Source organism: Chlorocebus sabaeus, chromosome 14 (genome assembly GCF_047675955.1).
Source record: "Chlorocebus sabaeus isolate Y175 chromosome 14, mChlSab1.0.hap1, whole genome shotgun sequence".
In the NCBI taxonomy this organism is placed as follows: domain Eukaryota; kingdom Metazoa; phylum Chordata; class Mammalia; order Primates; family Cercopithecidae; genus Chlorocebus; species Chlorocebus sabaeus.
The window spans coordinates 66,761,214-66,785,157 of NC_132917.1; the positions used below are offsets into that span (position 1 = coordinate 66,761,214).

Sequence of the window (23,944 nt, forward strand, 5' to 3'; positions counted from 1 at the left end):
AGTATGTGCTTATGAGCCTCAGGTGGAAAACAAGCAGTTAGCCTTTGGAAGGGCTACAGGTACATGCAACCTTCCTGACATATAAATTGTTTTAAAACGGGTTTGGTGAGACATGAATATACCATTCCAAATTCAAACCCAAACTCAAAATTTTTCTTTTCTGTTTCTTATTTTCCAGGGATTTCCAAGAATAGTCATTTCAAAGTTCAGTTGTGAAATAAAATCCTCATATCACCATCCAGAGATGTTGAACCATAACTAAGGGGAACTAGAAAATGTACAATTTGCTCTCTTACGGCTTTCACTATGATCTTGTGAGGTTTTTATTATTACTATTTTTAGTAATCATCTCAGCAATATAATCAGAGCAAAAAAGATTCTAAAGGCACAAGTCAAAGAGGAATCTTAGTTTTCAGTAGGAATATCCTCTCAGTCCCCTTTCTTCAATCTTCTGGTTTCATAAAAGAGGTGATGTCATAATTTATGATGTTAAGCTGACTAGTGAAATGTCATTGTAGAAGTGATGTTTTAATTGATGATGTTAGGCTGGCTAGCAAGAAAGTGTCAAATGTCACTTTTCTGACATAAACTGGCAGTTACGATTATATAATATCAATTATTCTTTGGAAAACTGCATTAGATCAGTTAGAGCTGAACCAATTTAGTTTAAGCAGGTTCATATTATTTTTTCCTAGCCGCTCATCCATTTCTAATTATTAGGAGTAAGATACACTTTGGATGTAGTTTAGACTTTGATAATGTCCTCTTTGGAAAGGTAATGGGTGTCTTACATGGCCTTTGTGTTGCAAAAAGAGGTACAAGCAAAGTCTGTAATGACCTTCCTGAAAGGAGGCTGCACCTTGAATTGCTTTAGCAAATCATCCTCCTCCCAAATTAAAACTCTTGGAATTATTTTAATTGTCAATTGCAATTTAAGTGAAATATGACATTGTGAAGGAATAGTTTTTAAAAAGTCTTAGCTTATTTTGGTTTTCTATGCATGCCAGCTGCTAAGTTAATTTAAATTGAACCACAAAATACTAAGCACACTTGCCTCTGCCCTTTCCTTTGCTTTCCAAGTAAAAAGAAAAAAAGGGAAGTGAAGACATGCTTTCTCAGATTCTTTCTCCTTGACTAGGATATCATTTTGAAAATGTGCTGAGTTAATTAGAAGGATATAGGAACTCACAACTCAAAAACTGAATGATTAGATTAATAGTAATAACAAATACCGTGGTATCAATAGCTACTATTTGTTGCAATTACTATATCCAGGCACTGTGCTAATCCTGTAGATGTAGTCCCTTATTTATTCCTCACAACAAATCTGTGAACTAGATATGATTGGTATCATTTTGCATATGAGAAAAAGGAGGCTTGCAAGTACTTTGGCATGAATCAGAAAATAAACATTTTGTAAATGTTAAGTATTTTCGGGAGTATTAGTATCGTTTGGTGGAAGACAATCATGGGGAAATACATCAACGGAGGGAGTCACCTTTCTCAGCCTCTGTCATGATCATACCCAAGGTGAAGCATGGCAGCTGAATCCCAGCGTGAAGGTTCAGTGCTAGCATAAAGAAGAGCAAGGAGAAGTTGGTGAAGCTGGGGCAAAGTGAGGATATGTGTGTGTGCAGGTGTGTATGTTTGTGCATAGATTTGCATGTGCATGTTTGTGTGCAGGTGTGTATGCACAGGTGTGTGCAAATGTAGACTTGTGTGTACACATTTGTGCTCATGTACATACACATATGTGCACCTATGTTTGGGGGGTAGGAACCAGGATGGGGAGGAAGTATAGAGTAGTGCCAAGACAGGAGTGATATCAGCCTCCTTTAACATGTCTAGTGCAACCTGACCATCGGGTACAGATTTAAGAACAGACCATCCTTCTAGAGTAGGGTCCAGGAGGTGTCATGTTGAGCTTGGCATTGACTATCCAATGTCTGGATTTTGGGCTGATCCAGTGGGGTAGACTTATGGGGGAGGGGTTAGAGGGACTAAGGCAGCAGGTAGGCTCTGAGGGGGTGGTGTATACTTACCACGTGGCACAGCTGTATTTCAAAAACTGAAGAGCAGATACAGTCCTACCATTCAAAGCTGAGGACATGAACTCATAGATTATTGGCCTTCTCTTGTCCTTGCCATATCTCCTATTTCCAGTTCTATCCACACTTACTCAAAAATGAGCTGCCTTCTTTCCACTGCTATAGAAGGGATTTCCTTCAAAACATTAAGCTCATAGATTTTTTTCAAACACTTTAGTTCTACAGGACTGCTTTCCTTCTTACAGGTATTATGACTCTGTGTGTGTGTGTGTGTGTGTGTGTGTGAGAAAACTAGAAAAAATTCGAACCTGGGGCTGAATCAGTCCATTGGAATCACAAAGGAATGTGAAGTTGTAAGACAATATCAGACATTCTAGAACTTGGGTGAAAGGTTTTCACATTCTCTCTCGGGTTCTGTCAAACCACATCACAAAAAGAAATTAATCAATAAACATATCAAATGAGAAAACATCACATTCTTGTCCTTGGCAGCATTGTATGGCTTCATGATGCTTCCTCATGGCAGGTTATTGTATGTGCCTCGGTCCAAGTCTCTTCCCTTTGTTCTCTTCTCCTTCTCTACCTTGGTTTCACCTTGGTTTAGGAGCAAAGCCAAAGTATTTCATTTGGAATCTGAGGAAAAGACAGAAATGGTTCCTGGGATTTTGAATTTTCCTCTCTTGCTCCAACCTACAAGAGAGGCAACTCTGGAGAAGGTGGGACAAATAACAACTAACACTTATCTAGTATTTTGTGATTTTGCAAAGTGCTTTTATAGATAAACTCACTGTTTCTTACAACAGCTTTGTGACATCACGATTATTGTTTCCCCTGGCAGAAAACAAAATGTCTCAAATAAGTTAAGCAAACAGCTAATAGGTTTTCTGAGATACCATGATGTCTCCAATGTAATGTGGGATTTTTTAACTATCCTCACTCTGGTTATTAGGGGAAATCCTCAGCACCCATGCCAGGACTCTAAAATCATGTAGGCTTGAACTTTCCTTGATTTAAATAATGACCATGACTCACTCGCTCACTCACTCACTCACTCCAGTTCCAATGGAGGCTTGAAGTCAGTGGGTTAATGCTTTTTCCTTTTTCCCTTTTTCTATTCCGGGAAATAAATACCTTTTTGAGATACGTTTTATTGAGCAAATGTGGATTGACCTTCTATTATGTGCCAAACGCTGTCCTATGGCTTGGAATATGATTGTTAGCCAAATCATGCCTTTCTACAGTTGCATTCTCATGGAGTGGGGCCTAAAAAAATTTTTGATAATGAATTGTGGCACTAGCTATTCTATGACAGTTCTTTGCATTAGAAACAAGTCACTAGGTTTAGCTCACAAACAAGGAGAGAGGATTGCACTGGGCATGTGTACCAGTAGTTGGTGGTCTTTGGAAGCCATTTTAAATAAATTTCTATCAAAGGATCTGAGAATGTCTCTCAGAGGCCCAAAATATCCCTCCCCAACAATGACATGCTTAATAAATAAAATCTATAAGCCAACTTCTCCCTTCATGTGATGATTTTCTGTGTCTCATAGCTTCAATGTCTATCTCTTAATTTCCACTAAGAAACAAGCAACTAAAAACTTGAGGTGTTACCCTTTTGAGGGTTAATTCGCTCTCCACAAGGGTTTTCCACAGCTGAAAATCTTTTTATTAGATTAACTCTTAAGCATCACATCTGATCTTCTAAGCCACACCTGTATCCTGTGGCAGCCGCTGTTGAAACCAACAGTTCTGTGTAGGGTCCAGTCAGTCTCCAGTAAGTACGGCTTTGCTTCAGGCCCGAAATGCACACCTCTTGCCTCCCGCAGGTGCGGACTTTCTTTACCGATGTCACTGCACTGAGAACTGTAGAAACTTAGTGTCCAAGAACATGCATCCTGAAAGTGGGAGTGCTTAATACCAGGTTAGAAGAAATGTTCACCAATGGGGACTGGAAGTCAGTGGGTAAATGCTTCTTCATTTGACTTTTCCTGCCTCAGGAACATTTTGCAAAGCATTTCATTCTGCTTCTCAGATGATCTCACAGGACTGAACGACTGGTCACCCATGGTGATATACTTGCATGGACTCTCTCTCCTCCCTTGTTTTATTCTGGTTCCCTGGAACTACATTTCCAAATAAATTACTCACACATGGCCTTTTTCTTACACTTTGCTTCTTATGGAATCTAGGTGAAAACAGTCTTTAAGCTTTAATGGCTCAAAAAAGAGTGGAATCAATACATTACTGATGATGAGATTCTGTGCTATATACAATACACCTAAGCTTCAGTAGTTACAATGGCATTTTATGAGGTATGTGACTTACAAGGCGTTGCCCATGCTGGGCACTGGAATATTCATTCTCATAGTCACTTACCACACTGGGCTCATACATTTCTATTTTGATAGTTAGAAGGTTTTAAAAATTTGAGCCATATAAAATGAAGATGATGACAACAACAAAAACAATGAGTAAGACTCACTCTATAATGAGAATCATATGATATTTTGTAAGTGTTTATACACATGCACTTATTCTGGGCAAAGTTATCAGGATGAACACCAGCAATGACATTTGGTGCAGGCTGAAACTCAGGGGCAGAAGGGTCAGCAGGCCCTGAGTTCTCTGCTCACCCTGCAGGGCTGTGCTTGACCAGGGAAGCTACTGGATATACCATGAAGCTATTACTCCCTTGAAGGAACCTCAGTCTCTACTGCTATCCCTTTTTATAATGCTACTGTGTGAGAATACTTAGTTTAGGACCAATGTTTTTAAGGATGTTCTGAAAAAAATATAGATGACCAGCATCTGGAAATCTTAGGGTTTCTGGTTACTTAGGAAGTGATTTGAGTGCAGTCTCTCATGCAGTCTCACACCCCATTACCAAAGAAGGAGGCCATTAGTCCCAGATAGGTCATTTTAAGGGAGGCCAAGGTCATTGTCAGAGAGCTCCAAGGTCACTTATCAGAAAATCCTACCCACCTCTTTACAAAATAGAACAGATACACAGTGGGCTTGGGTGATGATTTTCCACTTCCTCACAATTTAGGATTTAGTGATAACCTTTAGCCAGTGTGTCCAAGAGAATATTCTTGAATGGCTCCTCATTCTTGATTTGCCAAATTTGGCTCCTATCGCACATCATTTATACCTCTTGGTTGGGCAAGGTATGCTTCTGCTTTCAAAGGTTTTATTATTGAGTGTTATTCTTCCTTAGGCCCTTCACAAGAGCAGAGTCATCAAGTTGAGTCCTCATTAAACAATTTTCATGAAAAGTTGCCTGCATCCATCATCCTCTGTGGAGCGCTAGTTGTGGCTGGCTCTAGGAGGTTACTGTACCTCTCTAGCTCTTAAAGCCATCCTGCAATGCCTGCCTTCTCTGTTGCTGGATTAATAGGTTCTCCTATGGACTTTGAAATTGGCTTGGTGGATATTGGAGCCATGCAGGAAAAAAAAAGACATTAAAACATTTCTTTTCCAAAAAAATTTTTTTTTGCTTGCAATTGGAATTGAAAAGAAGTCCCATTTTTGTAATATGACAAGGTGCTCTCTGTGAATAACACCGTTAAATTTCCTGTCAGCTACCCTGGCATAAGAGGAGATCCAAGATGTTACCATTTCATTTCGTTGCTTTATAGGTTTCACTAGGTAACATGATAAGCATGTCATGTTAAGGCAGTGATATTGTGGGCACCTGAGAGATCTTCTCAGTTCCTTTGGCAGGAAAGCTTCTAAACTGGCCCCAGTGATCTCCGCCTCCTGGCATCCCTGTCCTTCTATAGACTCCTTCCCTTGTATGTGGTCTGAAGCTAGTGACTTGCTTCTAATGAAGAAGTGATGGTGACTTCCATCTGGAAGGCACCCTCTCTTTTCTCTTCATTTTGATTGCTTTGATGAAGCCGGCTCCCATATTAGAGCATGTGACATCATATGGCAAAGAATTGAGGGACGCCTCCAACCAACACACAGCAAGGAAAGAAACCCCCAGCCCAACAGTCATGAGGAACTGAATCCTGCTAACGAACGAGACAGTCAGCTAGGAAGCACATCTTTTCGGTTAAAGATGAGATGACCACAGGCCTGGCTGACAAGATGATTGCCTCCTGTGAGAGACCCTAAAGCCGAAGACCCAGCTCATCCAGCCCAGATTCCTGATCCACAGATAAATAAATGGTTTTGGGGTACTTCATTACACTGCAATAGGTAATGAATGCAGTCCTGCTCCAATTACAGGGGTTAGGAGGCTGTCTCTCTTTTTTGAGCCATTGCAACAGCATCCTCTGGTCATAATGCACAGGAAATGTCTGTAATCTATGATCTCCTTTGAATGCAGGCAGCCATTTTCCACTCCTGGATCACTAAGCAACATTCAACCTGTCAGAAACTAGGGCATACAAATTCTATTATAGCCACTATATTTAACACAGGAGCCTGGATAATAAGGTCAGAGATGTATTTTACAGCCTTAGCCTGGCATCACATCTTTTCTGGACTAAGGGCATTTTATATGGTTCTGATTGAAAATAGCAGTTATTTTTCCCCCTGATCGGTTATCTTTACTGAAAATGTACATTGCTGCCGCTCCTGACAAGGAGGACTTGTATTAGACACCATGGGCTTGCACCTGAATACCCAAGTGATGCATTACATGAATACAATTTACATAATGAGCCAGGCAAAAGGCATGTGTTAGAGTGTACATGCTTGTCAACATTTAAAAATCTTGCAATCCTGACAGAGAGCTGCCTCTTAGAGTGAAGAAAAGAGTGACACTCATCCCTCCAGCCTTCAAACTCTTATCTGTTGCCATGCCACAAATATTACTCATGGAGGATATTCGGATAATTCACACCAAGAAATAAACCTGTTACAGGTTAAAATGTTTATAAAACTCGCATATTGGACTTATCTGGCTACCTTAGAGCAGATTTTTTTTCTAATTTTTCAATAAATATGAAAGATTAAATTCAAGCACCAAGGGGATTTTATGGTTAAGTCACAATTTATAAGTGGGCATTAATTACCATCAGATAAAAATGAGATTCCTAAGGAATTATATTTTGCCTTCTCATTGTGGCTGTTTTATCATTATAGACCTTGCTAGAATGAATAATTAAGAAATTACAATAAATAACTATATTATAGAAAGGCCCTGGGATAATGAAAACTACAGTGTTTGGCACAAGTTTTAGTCAATACCTCTAGATCTGGGTCACATGCCATCCCTTTGGCTACATTTAGAACCTAAAGATTGACTAGGCTATAACAATTAAACTTGAATTTCAGGATTATTTTAACTTTTTATTAGGTTTGAACACCCTGAGATCAGGTAAAATGAGCTCTAGAGATTCAGGTGGAGTTTTCGGATTACTGGTAGTTTTGGTTTTTTTTGAGACAGGGTCTCACTGTTTCACCCCGGCTGGACTGCAGTGGCACAGTCACAGCTCACTGCAGCCTTGACTTCCTGGGCTCAAGTGATCCTCTCACCTCAGCCTCCTGAGTTACTGGGACTGTAGGCATGCACCACCATGTCTAGCTAATTTTTAATTTTTTTCTTTTTCTTTTTTCTTTTTTTTTAGAAACAGATACTATATTGCCCAGGTTGGTCTCTAATTCTTGGGCTCCAGTGATCCTCTCCCACTTACCACCTCAGCCTTGCGAAGTGCTAGGATTACAGGAGCGAGCCGCCATGCCCAGCCTACTGGTAGTTTCAAATAAACTTGCGTGTGGACTGAATACATACCACACCAACTGAAAAGTGACATATTTCCTGGTTTGCTTTTTACCCCATATTTTGAGATTTAGGGATTTACTTTTATGATATCAAAATGTATCTCCTTGATAGAAGAAAAAAATACACAAAAATGGCGATTTTGCTCCTCAGAAATTCCACCCAACTCCATCTCCCCAAGATATACCTTGTTTTTATTAATTCCACCTTTTCAAAAGGCAATACAATTTATACAATACACACTTTTATTGTCCCTTTTAAATTTTTAGTTCTTGTCCTAAATAAAGTATTTTGAGGTATCTGTTTGATACTGCAAGTACTGCTGTTACCTTGATCTAGTCACTAAGTATTAATAAGTGCAGCACCAGACCAGGGACCACACCATCAGCTTCCCAGGCTAACTCCTGTACCTGACATAAGGAGGCCGGGAATGCAAAAAGAATAAAAAATTCTGACATGCTGTGGCATTTATTTGCCCTATAACCTACTGACCTAGACAGATTTTCTGGGGTAGGAAAGCATAAGCCAAACGCTGACCTAAATGGAACCTATCAATCCTGCTCAAATGTTAGCCAGCTAGTAATTACCTTACACAGTAATGCCAAAATAATCAAAAGGCCTTTCCTTTTGGAATGAAAGGTGATCACCTGTACTTTCTGGAGGCTCTGGCCCTTACCAGTCTCTGGTGCTATCCTGCAAGTGGACAATGATGGCGTTGATAAATGGGGCTTCCCCCAGCCTGCTGGCTTTCTCTCTTGACCTTCACTTCCAGTGTCTTCCCACTTCAGGTTCTTGCATTTGAAGCTGCTTTTGCTAGAAGGCTCTTCCTCACTGTTCTTCAAATAATCTTCATTCGGCTGGCCTCTTTCATTTAAGGATCCAATCAAAGGCTACTCTCTGTGATTAACCATTCATACTTTTCAGTTACCTTTGGGTTTTGGGCGGATGCATTTCTTGAGTCTCAAATCCCAAATCCATTATTTACTAGCTACGTAAACTTAGACAACTTATTAAGCTTATATGTACTATAAGTGTAGATGGATGTATTCATATTTATCCTTCATTATTCCAAAAATATTTTAAGATAACAAAATCTGTTTATATTATTTAGGTGTTTCCCATTTGTAGTGCCTTGACATTTCTCTTTTTCTTCTCAATGGCCATAATTTGATTCTAGGACCCATGTAACTCCTGTGGGTTTTCCTTTCTCCTTCATATTTTATTATCAGGCCACAGTTATTTATATGTCTTACTCCTCTTTGTAAGCTGATAATGACAATTTATGTAAAGCAAAGACTGAGTCTCAAAGGCCTAAATTAATTGAGGGTTTGATACCAAAGGTTAGACAAACTGGGCAAATTACTGTAACTGAAAATAAAGGCTTTTTGGTGGTGTGAAAATTTGGCCCGTATTTCTCAGACTTAGGTTGTCTATGTTGTTTTATTGTATGATAGTTGCTCAGCATTTTATTTCATTTCAGATGTAAAATTACTTGAAATTTATAAGATTTGGGACCATTCTATCAACTGTATTTAAAAATCTGCTGTGTGACTATTGATAGGAATGAGTGAGTTCTGAATTACTTTCCATTGGAACAGAATTTGTTGGTCATTGGTTGGTAACATTCTTGGATGTCTTTGCTTGATAATTTTGAAGACACCACATTGGTAGCAGTGAACTGATATATAAAAGAAGTTAACAAACTGTGAGTTCTTCTTTATGAGTTGTTGCAATACAAACAGGCTGCTGAAAACTTTTACTGTTGACTCATGAGATGAACATTAAAACTAATTTGTACTATTTGTTTTGTTTTGCTGATTTTTGATGAAGTTGTTTAAGCGCCTTTTGAAACAAGACACGAAAGATGCATCTACCATCTACAAGTTGCATCTTCTATCTGTGCCATGTGTCTGTGTAGTATGTCTGGACTCCTAAGAGCTAAATTAGCTAATAATTGAATATCTGCAATGTGAAAAAATAATTAGCTCATTAAATTTGTAATATAATATGGGGGACTTCTGACAACAAAATTAGTTAATTTAACACTCTTGAGATGTTTACTTTGAAATAAGAAGTTTGGTAAGCAATGAGATATAACAGTCTTAAGATAGGAAAAGGGTAATTACAAATGGAGAATAAGAGAATTGAGGCACAGCCTGAACAGATGTGGTAAAAAGGATGTTCTATCTTTGAACTCTAAAAATGTTCATTTACCTTGAATTGCATACCTTTCTCTGAATTAAACAGCCCAATCAGTATATAGAATACTAAAACAAACAAACAAACAAAATCTAAACACACAGAGCCAAGAGGTTTCTGGATAATGAAAGAAATGTAGAACTTCTTTTAGGATTAGGATTTTTTTTTTTTTTTTAAGAAATGCCTTGTGATTATGACATTCAAATTCCCAATTTAAGAAAGATGAGGTAGGTGACACTACTATGTCCCTTGTTAGATAAAGAAAATAGTGACAACGATAAAAGGATTTCATAATTTAGGTTTTAAAATCCCATTGAGATGATATGGTTTTACCTGATAACCCCAGCTACATATCTGACCAGCTGCAATTATCTGTTTTGTATGAGTAAATACATTTCTTCCTTACCTTTGTCGCATGCAAGAAATCCCCACCCACTGGAATGATTTTGTGACACAGTGACCTATTGAACAGAGACTCCCTTTAAAACTACGCATTCCATTGCATGTCTTCAACCTTTATCTAGAGCTGTCATTCTCTTTGTAGGTTGCACATTAAAGTTACCAGGGGAGCTTTTAAAATATGTCCATGCCTGAATCCTAACCACAGAAATCCCAATTTAATTGTTCTGTGGCAGAATCCAGGCAATGGCATTTTAAGAACACCTCACTAAGGTGCAATCAGGTTGTGCCACATTTTGTGTACAGCCAGGTTGGTGATTTTATTTTCGCGCAGCCAGGTTGATGATTTTAATTCTCTTTCTCTCATGGCAATTGTTGAGCACCCTCAAAGGACCAGATAGTCTCAACCTTGTTCAAGTTCACACATGGGGCTTACGCGACAGGGAGATCACCTACGACCCCAAGTTCTTTCCATCACAACCCTTCACTCAGCATGAAGAGGAGAGGAGTCTGAAAAGCGTTTCCTTTTAGCAGGCTCCGCTTCTCTGTGTTGGCAAGATGCCCCGGGAGAACTGGCTTTCAGGCATGCACGCAATGGAATGCAATATGGACCTTGACATTAATCAGACTGTGTCTTTTCCTCTTCTCTGCAAAAGCACAGCACAGCCATAAGGTGAAAAGATGGGGCAGTTTCATCCTGGCTGGATTTCTCCTTCTCTCTCTGTTGTTGGGGAGCATGAAGCCCTGAACTTCAAGCACTTATAATAATGTTTAACAACAAGCAAAGAGCTCTGGTCAAATTTCTGGAGGGAAAAGCAGTGAGAGGTTAGAAGTCACCAGTTTCTTCTTGCTTAGGAAATGAAGCTTTTAATTTTTTTCTAGCTATGCTATCTTTACTGAGTTTTATGTCAGGAAATATGCACCTGGTGATAGCCTGTTGCTGAAGTAAACTTCAGGCTTTTTTCCCTCTCTTCCTCTTTCTGGTTTCCTCCTGAAACTTGGGTTCATGACAGCTTGTTGTTGGGCAGGGCATTAGCCTTTTGTAATTTATTGCTTTTAGATTAAATCTGGGGAAACTCAATATTGCAGTTGAATGATTAGAGCAATACCCTTTGGAGTAATAAATTTTCTTTGGTGCTGTGCATCTCCAGATCATGTTTCCCTTCTAATTACATTTACATAAATGATATTCTGTAAAATTAAATTAACATTCAAACGGTTACACTGGCAGGGAGAGACAAAAATTAGTTACCAAGTTGCATCTCTTAAAAAAAATCTAGTTCTTTTCATAATATGAATCACTACCCACTCTCAAGTGTCAGCAATCAGCACAACCTTGGTGCCAGAACTGCACAGGGATGTTTGTCACCAGTTAATGGAGATGTTTTGTTTCTTTCTTGGAGATTTAGACTGTAAAGCCTCATTAGACAGTGAGTATAGTGACTTTTCAAACTTGGCTGCTAATGAATTGCTAATTTTTCTTCAAGGTTCTTGCCTTAAAATTCTGCAGTGATCATGGGGAATGTCCAAATTGAATATGCACACAGAACTTTGTTACGGTCTTTGCCTTCCTTGCCACCCACCCAGAATTGTTTTCAAGCTTTGGTTTTCCAGCCTAGGCATTAACAGAAGGCCTGTCACGGGTGACATCAGGATCTTCCTACTCTTTTATGATCTCTTTACCACTTCAGGATGTTTCCATTATAAAGAGTGTGGGTTTCTTTAGAAGTTGCACTACTTGGAGGGGTTGAATCAGAATAGTCAAAAATCTACAGCTTCCTTGTCTTGGCTAAGAATGTTACCTCCACCATGTTTATCCTCAGAACAACTTCAGAACCATATCCATTATTACTTTCAGTAAAACCAATCAGTGCCATGTCTAAATGGATGATCCATCCATTTTACAACATGTTGATTGATGCAAAAAGTCATTTTATTTATGTTAAAACATAAATTGACTACGGGCTATTTTTATTTAAAAAAAAAAAACACAACAACAACAGTAAGTTACTGCAAAAGAAGCATCTCTTCAGGTCCTTGAGGTTCAAGTGAAGAGATGCTTACATGGAGTGCTGGTGGCACGAACCGCAGCTGCTTTCTTCTCCCTGTTAAGCACCAGAACCTGTGATTCTTCATTACCTGAATTTGGCAAGACTTTGACCACAATTATACCCTTAGATCATAGTTACATGCATTGAAATGTCTGATAAAATGTGGCTGTCAGGAGTCCACTCTCATAATAATCTTTTAGTGACCATAATTATAACATAAGATGATACAATTAAAAGAAGAAAGCAAATACCTCTTTTCAAAGAAGTCTGTCCTTCCCAGATCCTTGCCCAGATCAGTCTACTTGGACTCCACCACATCTAATGGATTTCTCATAATCTCCTCTTTCTTGGGCTTACATTCACTTAAGACTCAATTATTCATTTCACATGTTTGTATTGAGCACCAGCAATAGGCCAAGTATTGTGATTGTCACTGGAGATAAAATGGGAAGCAAAATATGTAGACTAGGAATGGTGGCTCACACTTGTAATCCCAGCACTTTGGGAGGCCGAGGCAGGTGGATCGCTTGAGGTCAAAAGTTCGAGACCAGCCTGGCCAACATGTTTAAACCCTCTCTCTAATAAAAATACAAGAAAAATTAGCTGGGTGTGGTGTCATGTGCCTGTAGTTCTAGTTAACTGGAAGGCTGAGGCAGGAGAATCGCTGGAACCCGGGAAGTGGAAGTTGCAGTAAACTGAGATCGGGCCACTGTACTCCAGCCTAGGCGACAGAGCAAGACTGTTTCAAAAAAAAAAAAAAAAGAAAAAAAAGAAAAAGGAAAAAGTAAATGTAGCTCTGGATTCATAGAGATTACAGTCTGCATGGAAAGACAGATGTATAGATGTTAATTAAATAATCATATTGATAAATATTTAATTGCAAACTGAGAATAAACACAGTCTTAAGGAGAATATAAACTCAAAGAATCTATCTGAAACTGAAGATGAGGGGTGAAGCTTGAGATCAGGGAAATCTTTCTAAGCAAGTGAGACTTTAGTTGAACTGAGATGTCAAATATGGGTCTAGGTGAACCAGGAGTCATGGAGGGTAGTCCCAGGAGGGAGGTGTGGTGACTTTGCCAGTTCAAAAGAACAGCATGAGCTCATGCCCTGCACCAGGAGGGAGCCTGCCATGTTTGATACCAAAGGAGGGCCATTGTGGCTGGATTAAAGGAAACTTGGGGAAAAAGGTAGTGAGGTTAGTGAGACCCATTAAGTGAGATATAAAGCAAGACCGGAGGTCATGCTAATGATTTTGGTTTTATTGTCAGAACAACATGAAACCATGGAAATGTCATAACGAGGGGGGTAACATAGTCATATTTCCATTTTTAAAGATCACTCAGTATGGGAAATGGATTGTGGAGTAATCAGAGTGGCTGTGGGGAGAGCTCTTAGGAAGAAATTACAGTAGTTCAGTATTCTAAATAGGAGGAGTAGTCACAGAGATGGGAAAAAAGTGAATGAAGTCAAAACATAATTCAGAGGTAAGTTTGGTAATAGATTGTGGTGGGAGAAGGATAAGCCAGTGGCAAGAATGTCTCTTGGGTGTCTCGCTTTATAAATAAATGAGTAATGGATGATGGAACAATTAGGGAACATGAGAACAGACCTTCCATGCATGACATTGTAGGAAAACTTCACATACTACTTTGACCCTGCCATTGATAATGACTTGCTGACCTTACCATTTCAGCTCCCTCTTTCAGTGTCAGCTGCCACAGTCCCATTGTCTTGAATCTTGAGAAGAGCTATAAGCTATCAAAGATGATGCTTAACTTGAAACTCAGTTCTTCTATCTGGGCTTTTTCTGTGAAAAAGGGCTTCCTACCTTCTAATTGATTTACTCATTATTTCTCTTGTATCAAGAGTTGATTTATAGTATATCCAAAGACATGTACTAATGAACCATGTCATAATGGAGTTCTACATGGTGCAAATGCCTGTAGTTCATTTTATACCTCTCATGCAGCACTTACATTATGCCATAAATCACAGTTAGTTTCTTACTTGCCTTATCTCCCCTATAAGTTCAAGCTCCTTGAAGACAGGGATGTTGCTTTGTGTAGTTTTATGCCTTGCATAGTACCTAACATAGTGCGACTTACATAAGTACACATCAATATGTATTCACTAATTCTGTCTTCAATGACCAGGGGCTGTGGGCTCCCTAGGAAGAGCAATTGCAGTTATCCAGGTGTAGGGTGATAAGAAATTGAGGTAGGAAATAAAGGAATACGAATATCTGGCATGGAGTAAATATCCAATATATATTTGTTGATTGATTGAATTTTAAGAATTGACAGGTAAAGAGGGAAAAGGTCAAAGTGAAGGATGGGAAATATGCCCATAGTTAATAAAAAATGCCACTCTCCTTTGTACCTCACCTCTGGTGTATGCTGTTCCTTTGCCCGCAACTCTATAACATTGCTTCCTCTTCTTCCTATGGGATTCAGCTCAGTGGTCACCCCCTGAATAGCCCTTTCCTCATTGGCTTGTCACAGGTGGCAGTATCTTCCTTCACAGTCTCATTAATCATACAGACTATTCTGTCATTCAACACCTTTTTTCCTATTTAAGGTATACACCTCTCTATTCTCATGGAATTTCACAGGGTCAGCTTCCAGCACAGAAGAGACACAATAACAGGACAGATGGGTAGAAGGATAGAAGGATGAACAGGGATCCACACACAGTTGAGCTTAATTTCAGCAGTACTTATGTTACTATCCTACCTCTAAAATACATAAATGTGATTGTTTTACCTGCCTGACATTCCTTTTTAAAGAAAACATAACTGTTAAAAATTATAGAATTACTTTATTCTAGAATTACAAAGTTCAGGTTAAATGTAGGTACAGCTGGGATATGAGTCAGAAAACAAGAATTCTATCCTTTTGTGTCTAAAAGTTCAGTGGCTTTGGACAAACCACCTAAACAATGGTTTTAGTGCAATTTTCTTTAAAATAGGCATAATAGTCTATCAGGCAATGCACGTGGAAGCAAATTATCAACTGGGACTGTATAGACATAATGGAGTGTCACACCAGTACTGGTTGCTGCTGCTGATGTGAGGGAAGTTGGTGGTAGTGACCATCAAGCTGTCATTCATCCCATACACAATTATTGGATGCATAGTGGGTACCTGGTATGCTAGGTGCTTTGGAAAGGAGGAGAAGTTTTAAAAGATGTGGTTCGTGTTCTCAAATTATTTTTGATACAGATAAGAGAAAAAAACAAAGCAAATTAAAGACAAAATATGTGCAAGTGCAGGATCACATACAATCAGATCATTTGTGCCATTTCGGTTTTCAGAAGGAAGTGGGTGAACAAGGGTACGCTTTCACTTTTATACCAGGAGAGGCGTCTCTTCCTTTGCTCTTCATAGCCACCTTTGGGTTTTTCATGATCTGATTGATGAGCCCTCATATCAGGATCTACTAACAGGTACTTCCCTTCTTTGTCATTCACCTACTTTCTTCACTGCAACTCAGTTCTGAACACCCCATGCAGCTGAGACCTTTGGCTCAATCCCTCCAAACACCACCTGCATGCTGTGGAGGACCAAATGCTCCTGCAGCCCTGGCTTTCCCAGGTGGGATGCTGGGTGCAGCTCTCAGAGCTGGATCCAGCCTGCTGGCCTCTCACTGCCTCCATCTGGGCCTGCTGTCAGTGGATGGATGCCCAAAGCATGGGCTCACCCACCCGAGGTGAACAAATGGGACCAGTGCTCCAGAGCTCCTTGGGGAGAGCGATGAAGACTGGTCACTGGAACCCTTCATTGCCTGTGACTTATACACCAGGGAAAGGTTAGAGAAATTTATGAGTGGGCACCATATGCCAGCCCAACACCTGCTTCCTCATATGGGGCATGAATACAGGACAGTGCTAAGTGCATTAAGGATGAGCCTCAGGCATACGCACACAGAAAAATGCAGTTTAACTGCTTAGGGGGATGAAGATTCCAAGGCACTATTAGGAGGAGTTTTCATACTCATTTTTTCAAATTGTAGAGCACAAAATATAAATACAGGCAATGCTGTTCTCTTTAGGGGTGCTGAGAGTCCCTGAATCTTTTCCTTAGTCTTCTTCCGGGGGTCCCTTGAGCTACTCCCATCAGTGCTGTGATTCTAAAAGACACAGTTTCAAAACAACTCTTTTGGTTGGTTGAGAAAGGAGAGCTGACTTTTTTTTCTTTCAGTATTTTCTGTATTAAACCCTGGGGAAAGACTTACCACATTTAAACATAAAATGTTTAGATGAGGATTCATCACAGATTGGACCTTGTTTATCAGTATCTCAATGAAGTCAGTTATGAAATTTACTTGAAGTAAACAATCAGTACAATCAGCATTCTTTTGATAAGCTGACTGCTTTGCAGAAGAGAGGGAAGTACAGTGTTGGGATCTTGATGTTGTCCTTTAAACTTTCCAAATCTACTGGACAGCAAAGTCATGTTTCTACTATACTATTGCTCAGAGTCGGGTTGTAATATCCAAGTCTTGGTTGATAATGTCAGGCAGGCAGTCATGAAAGTAGGAGGAAAATGGTGGAGTTACAATGATAGTATCACCCTCAGATTTTGCCACTTTGGTTTTAAAAATGGTGATGATGGATGTCACTTTGGAGCCTAGATTTTCTCAGGACTGTATATGACATGGTTCTTTGGAGTAATATTATTTAAATATTCATCTGAAAGAAATAAAAGTCATTGTAATATTTTAGCCAATGAAAACACCTATTCTGACAAGCCACTGTTACATAATTTGGATTTGGCCAGAATTTGAAAATTTGTCTTTCTGAGAGTAAAATGATGAGGTAATTAGTAAATGTCCAGGCTCTTTCACTTGTGTGCTATTGGACAAATTGCTTCTCTGGGCATATTTCTTCTGGCATAAGCTTCTTCATCTCTGAAAGGGGGATAATACAGGGATATGGTTTGGCTGTGTCTCCACCTAAGTCTCATCTTGAATTGTGGCTCCCATAATTCCCACATGTTGTGGGAGGGACCTAGTGGCAGATAATTGAATCATGGGGAAAATTTCCCCCATACTTTTCTCATGGTAGTCAATAAGTCTCACAAGATCTGATGGTATAAGGGGTTCCCCCTTTTGCTTGATTCTCATTCTCTCTTGACTGCCACCATATAAGACGTGCCTTTTACCTTCCACCATGATTATGAGGTCTCCCCAGCCACATGGAACTTTGAGTCTATTAAACCTCTTTTTCTTTATAAATCATCCAGTCTCAAGTATGTCTTTATCAGCAGTGTGAAAATGAAATAATAGATACAGTAATATAACCCAACTTATAGGATAGTTGGAATGATTAAATCCAAACTTACGGAGCACTTGGAAAAGTGGCACTCAAAAAAATTGTAAAGCAAGTCACTGTTCAGGAAGCATGGCATAGTGAATTATATTATGAATCAGGCATGTGAGTTCTAATCCCAGTTCTACCACTAAATGTGTCTGTTAATGCCCTGGGACTTTGGTCCCCTGACCTGTAAAAAGGGGTGTTTGGGCCAGTTGAATTTGAAGGCATTTCTGATTCTAACAGTCTACGGAGTTCTGAACTATTTGGGTCAATGGATTGCTAAGAATTTTGTCTTTTGAACTGATTGATAGTCAGCATATGACCTTTTGACATAAAATGGTGTGCTAATTTCCTCCTTTTTTGACATCTCACTTCCTCTATTTACTCCTGGTGTCCATGAATTCCACCACTTAAAGGAAAATTAAGAACTAGTTTGACTTGTAATAGAGAAATACTGAATTTTTTTAAAAAGTTTCATTTTTCTGCTGCTCTATTTTGTAAAAAGTAGTAGCTTAAAGATATGAATCTAATGAGAGGAATAGAGAAAATGGTCAGTTTTCCAGCTCTTCCTAATTTAAGATTTCACAATATTATTTTATTAGTTTGAAGTGAATTTCTAGAATTTTAGGCATCTTTATAGCATAAATGTTAGGTTGAAAACATTCTAAAACAAAATATGACATGTTTAGTCATTTTGATGACTTTTTATTCATTTTTTAATGTTTTTATTTTCCATTGATTTGGAAATTCCAAAAATAACAGATTTTGAGGTTATACCACAGGTTTGAGGTGATACATGACAGTATCATCCATTTCAGGACATTTTATACATTGGAGTCAATATTAAAACTTCTATTTCTATGTTTTTAATCCAACTCTACTGTTATAATCCTGTATATGCTTTATAAAGAACATGATACATTATTATTATGTACAGTAGTACCTATGGCACTGCCTGCTCAAACATGATTTTGGTTGGGGATCTAATGAAAAAGGTTTGGAGGCCACCTCTTTGGACAAGTATAGCATGCAACACTGGTCCTAATGGGCTGTAAGTTTGATCAAATAGTTTTATGTTCATAAATTCATAAATTGAGTGTTTATTGAGCACACATTGTATGCCTGATCCCATGCTAAGCATTTGCTGTTCATATGATTTTGTTTATAAGTTGTGCTTCCCAAACTGGAAGTGGTAAGTTTACATGGTACATTGTTGGGAAAGACCAAACACATGGCCGTAGGATGGAGTTTATTTGTATCAGATTGTCCTCTCTTTACTTGAGTGGCTTTAATCTTTTACCTCCACTCTTCTTGCGTGCATGTTTGGCAAATTGGTAAGTGTGAGACCATCAAACACAATGCGTATGTCTGAAAACAAATGACAAGAGATGTTCTCACAGGACTGACAGGGGGAAAGTTCATTCCTGCAAAGTTTGGCACTTTGTGGCTGGCTGGCTGACCGCTAGGAGAAGGAAGATTAGAGAAGATTGAAAAGAGGCTGGCTGGAATCAGAAATAATGGGCTAAGTTTTAGAGGGCAGCTGGAGCAGGCTCAGCATTCCAGCTATTCAGCTACTCTCCAAAGACAGTGTAATGTGTCATCATTAAGGTTTGGAAGTCATAAAAGAAAGAGTTAAAGTTTAGGGTATCTTAGGACCCCAAATTAATTATATATTTCTTATATGAGGTAGAATATATATGACATTTCCCAAGGCAGCATGTGGGCTCCTAAACTTACAACGTACATCTATCTTTAGGGAGCTTGTATTTTATTGGAAACATGGTCCTGAAGGGCTGCTGATGCATGTGAACAAGTACAGTCTTGAATTTGGAGTCTAAACCATCTTAAACAAGGTTGGTGGAATTTGTATGGAAGGTTAGAAAGAGAGAAATAGGAAGGCTAATGGGTAATAGCTTACCTGATTCAGAACTCAAAAATGCAAGTAATGCACAGATACAATGATTGAGTTACCAATATGATTTAGACCAATATCAAATACTGTCATGGAGCTCATGTTGGACTAGGAGTTTATTCAATGCATGCATTTGATAAAAACATACTTAGCACCTGCCACATGCTGGGCATTGTTGTTAATCCTTGGGATACGTAAGGGAACAAAATGATAACAAAGAGAAAAGAAAATTTTTAAAATCCTTAACATTTTGTAGCTCGTATCCAGTGAGGTGTCAATGAAGGTGACAATATATTTGCGACATTTTAAGACAGAGTAAACATGAGTAATAGGTGAGAATTAGCAATGTGACAGTCCACTCAATCTATGTGATACATCACCATGATGCTGTGAATTCTCTTCAGAACCATCTATAGTAAGAGAGGAAGAGCCAGGAGTAGACAGAGAAATGGTATCAGAAAAATCTGGATTCGAATCTTGGCTCTACCACTTATTAGCAGTCTAATCTTGGTCAAGGAATTAAACTCTTTGTTTTAGATTATTTGTCCGTAAAATGAGGATGAGAACACCCATCTCACTTGTCTGTGGTACAGATTAAGTAAGAAACCATATACAAAATGCTCCACAGGAGCTGGCTTACAGTAAAAACTTAATAATTTATATATCTTCCTTTTACTTCCTAGTTACCTATGACAATTATATAACTTTCTTCCATACTCTTAAGAATGGTATATAGGCCATGTTATTACCTTTTTTACATTGGAGGTAAACCAAGGCAAAGAGCAGTTGGGTGAATGTTTTGACCATGAATAATTCTGATCTCTGCTCATCAGACAGCCTTCTGTAATAATCTTGATTAATCTGCCTTTTTCTTTACATTTTAGTCAACCATTTGAGGCTGACCATTGAGGTTTCTGCCATCGGCAATCTTTTCATATTTTTCTATTCATTTTGATCAAAATGCTTCTTAGTGGAATGGTTGAAATGAAACAACCACAAAGACTTATGTGCAAAATGTGGAAGGAGACAATGAGGGTCTGATATTCTTAAATATGTCTCTGCAACTCTGCAGGCAGAAAAGTAGGTCCTGCCTCTGGGATAGTAGGACCTCTGCGGTTCAAAGTTCCAGCTCAAGGTGAGTAGACTCGAGTAATTTCATAGAGCTGCTGGGACTGTTGAATGAAGTAATATCTAGAATGTCAAGCATTTTGCTTGGCACATAGTGGGTACTGGCTTTTCCTTCCTCTGTGCCTGGCAACACCATAAAACAAAACTCAGCTTTCACGAGATTACATGGTAGATGAAGCAACTTTGAATGCACATTGTTCTATAGCAAGGTAGGAAACATGGTAACTTCATGTGAAAATGAGGAATTTATAGAACAAAAGAGCTATATTCTTCAGTAACACTGGTATCCTTACAGCTGGAAAGACATTTTTCTTAAGTGGTTGGAGCTTGTCATTTGGCTAGATACATCCTATTTATGGTGACTTTCTCTAAAGCTCATGATTAATGTGGGCTTTTAAAAATTGTTTTTCTTTGTGTTATGTTTCTCTCCAGTATGGTCGAATGCTGGTTTTAATTAAATTTAGGAAGGAAGAGAAGGGGGGTTGGGTGGCCTGACAAAGTTGAAGAGCATCAGTGAAAATCACATTTATGTTTAGAGCATGGCATTTGAAAATAGAATAAATAATATGAAAGAGAGGACTTCTCCAAATGGGAAAATAATGAATATGCTTAAACTCTTGTATATGATTCTCATTTTGGCTGAAGATGGGATTCTTGCTTTGGGAAAAAGTTTCTTTATTTAATTATTAACTCTATATATTTTATACATACCACCCCAAGAATCACCTTTCTGTTTTATTTTCCTCCAGAATAAGTCATTATTTTGTAGAAGTGAATTTCGCTCTTTAATTAATCATATGTTGACTTATGCAACTTTAGCTATAATGTAATTGAAACTTGGAGCAAGGCTATTCCGCACTGGGCTAAGGTTAATTATGCAGTGATGAAACTATACTACTTTTGGCTAAAATTTACCTTTATTCAGCATACTCTTTTTTTTTAACAAAAAGTACAAATTAGTAGCATAAATAAGATTACTTAGGAAAAAAATTGCTTTCAAGCACTGAAATAACCTACTTTCATTTATAACAGCTATGTTATTTAGAAACTAGTCTCATCTATTTCTCCAAGCAGTTCCTTAAGAACTTTCAGTTGGTAACAACATGAATGGATAGACTCAGACTAGCTGAAATCATTGTGGGTATTTGGGAGTCATAAAATAGTAGTTCTTCAAAATATTTCCTTATCTAGATTTTTTTAAATGGTTTCAGCCTGACCTTCCCCTTGGCTAGTTCAAATAAGTAAAATTAGTCTGCATTCCTAAATCATTCCTGAATGTCCTAAGTCCCAAATTCCAATCAGTGGTGTCTGCCTGGCAGTGTACTTCCTTGTGGGCTGCCTCTCACCTGAGGCAGTAACCAAGCTCACTAAGAAGGCTGATTAACCCCCTCTCTGAAATAAGATTAGGATTTAAAGTGTGCATTTTTTAATGAAAGGGAAAACTCTAAATTTAAGGCAGTCATGCTTCTTGTAGGCAGGTCAAAGATTGAGTAGATTATGGGGTGAGGGAGATGAAGAAGGGAGGAGGAAGATTTATGTGCTCCCTGGTATTTGAAACCAATTTGCAATTGGCCCCTGGAGTCCAGAGATTTACATATTGTGTAGTTTGAAAAAATGGATGTGAAACTTTAGAGTAACACTCAAAAGTGCCTCTTATAAGCTTTCTTGGTCAATAGACTCCCTGATTAATTTTAAAAAGAAAATAAAAAATTGAATATTGAACAAAATTATTTTGCTTGAATACATAACCATTTATCTGGCAATACTGGGCAGTGGTTAAAGGTACAAATTCAAGTATTCATGAAGCTTTGTGAATTTGGGGAAGTTTCTTAGCTTATTTATGCCTCATCAATATAAAAAGGGTAATAATAGTAATGAATTAAACCCTACACACTCAGTGTAAAAGAATTCAACACTATATGTTTGTTAAAAGAGGAGGGAAGAGAACAATAATTTAAACTGCAAGAATGATTCCATCTGCCATTGAACTCAATATGTATTTTCCCTGGTAAACATGAGATGGGAGATAGGAATCTGCTTTTTCCTCATTTTGTCTTATTTCCTGAGGTCCTTTTGCGATATAAGCATTTCAGCTAGCTTAGTGTGCTTCTACTGTTTAAAGAGACAGTATACACTTTTATGCAATAGGATCCTAAATGCATAAGCTGCTGTTTATACCTGGGGATCCACTGACCAGTGATGGAGGTCAACTGGCTGGACCCTTCTTTTTGAGAAACGTTTGATCTGTAATTAACACGATACCTTTCTTCCCTACGCCTTTTCGATAAGAATATAGATGGTTTATGTTTTCTGCTTTACATGTTGACTTTAGAACTTCACTAAGTATGATGTAACTCCACCTTTATCGCTACTCTTTTTTTTTAAATTTATTTTTTATTATTATTATACTTTAAGTTCTAGGGTACATGTGCATAACGTGCAGGTTTGTTACATATGTATACTTCTGCCATGTTGCTGTGCTGCACCCATCAACTCGTCAGCACCCATCAACTCGTCATTTACATCAGGTATAACTCCCAGTGCAATCCCTCCCCCTTCCCCCCTCCCCATGTTAGGCCCCGGTGTGTGATGTTCCCCTTCCCGAGTCCAAGTGATCTCATTGTTCAGTTCCCACCTATGAGTGAGAACATGCGGTGTTTGGTTTTCTGTTCTTGTGATAGTTTGGTAAGAATGATGGTTTCCAGCTGCATCCATGTCCCTACAAAGGACACAAACTCATCCTTTTTTATAGCTGCATAGTATTCCATGGTGTATATGTGCCACATTTTCTTAATCCAGTCTGTCACTGATGGACATTTGGGTTGATTCCAAGTCTTTGCTATTGTGAATAGTGCCGCAATAAACATACGTGTGCATGTGTCTTTATAGCAGCATGATTTATAATCCTTTGGGTATATACCCAGTAATGGGATGGCTGGGTCATATGGTACATCTAGTTCTAGATCCTTGAGGAATCGCCATACTGTTTTCCATAATGGTTGAACTAGTTTACAATCCCACCAACAGTGTAAAAGTGTTCCTATCTCTCTACATCCTCTCCAGCACCTGTTGTTTCCTGACTTTTTAATGATCGCCATTCTAACTGGTGTGAGATGGTATCTCATTGTGGTTTTGATTTGCATTTCTCTGATGGCCAGTG

The 23,944-nt window shown here is 38.6% G+C and overlaps 2 long non-coding RNA genes across 2 annotated transcripts in view; one reads left to right on the plus strand and one right to left on the minus strand.

Annotated features, from left to right (window-relative positions):
* Positions 1-23,944, plus strand: part of LOC119627259 (uncharacterized) — a 442,819-nt gene that overhangs the window by 336,612 nt on the left and 82,263 nt on the right. The window lies entirely within an intron of this gene.
* On the minus strand, positions 1,388-2,376 carry LOC103220140 (uncharacterized). The gene is made up of 3 exons (XR_005243157.2): positions 2,180-2,376; positions 2,043-2,100; positions 1,388-1,570 (listed from the first exon to the last, which is right to left on the minus strand). It is a non-coding gene; the product is annotated as an uncharacterized lncRNA (long non-coding RNA).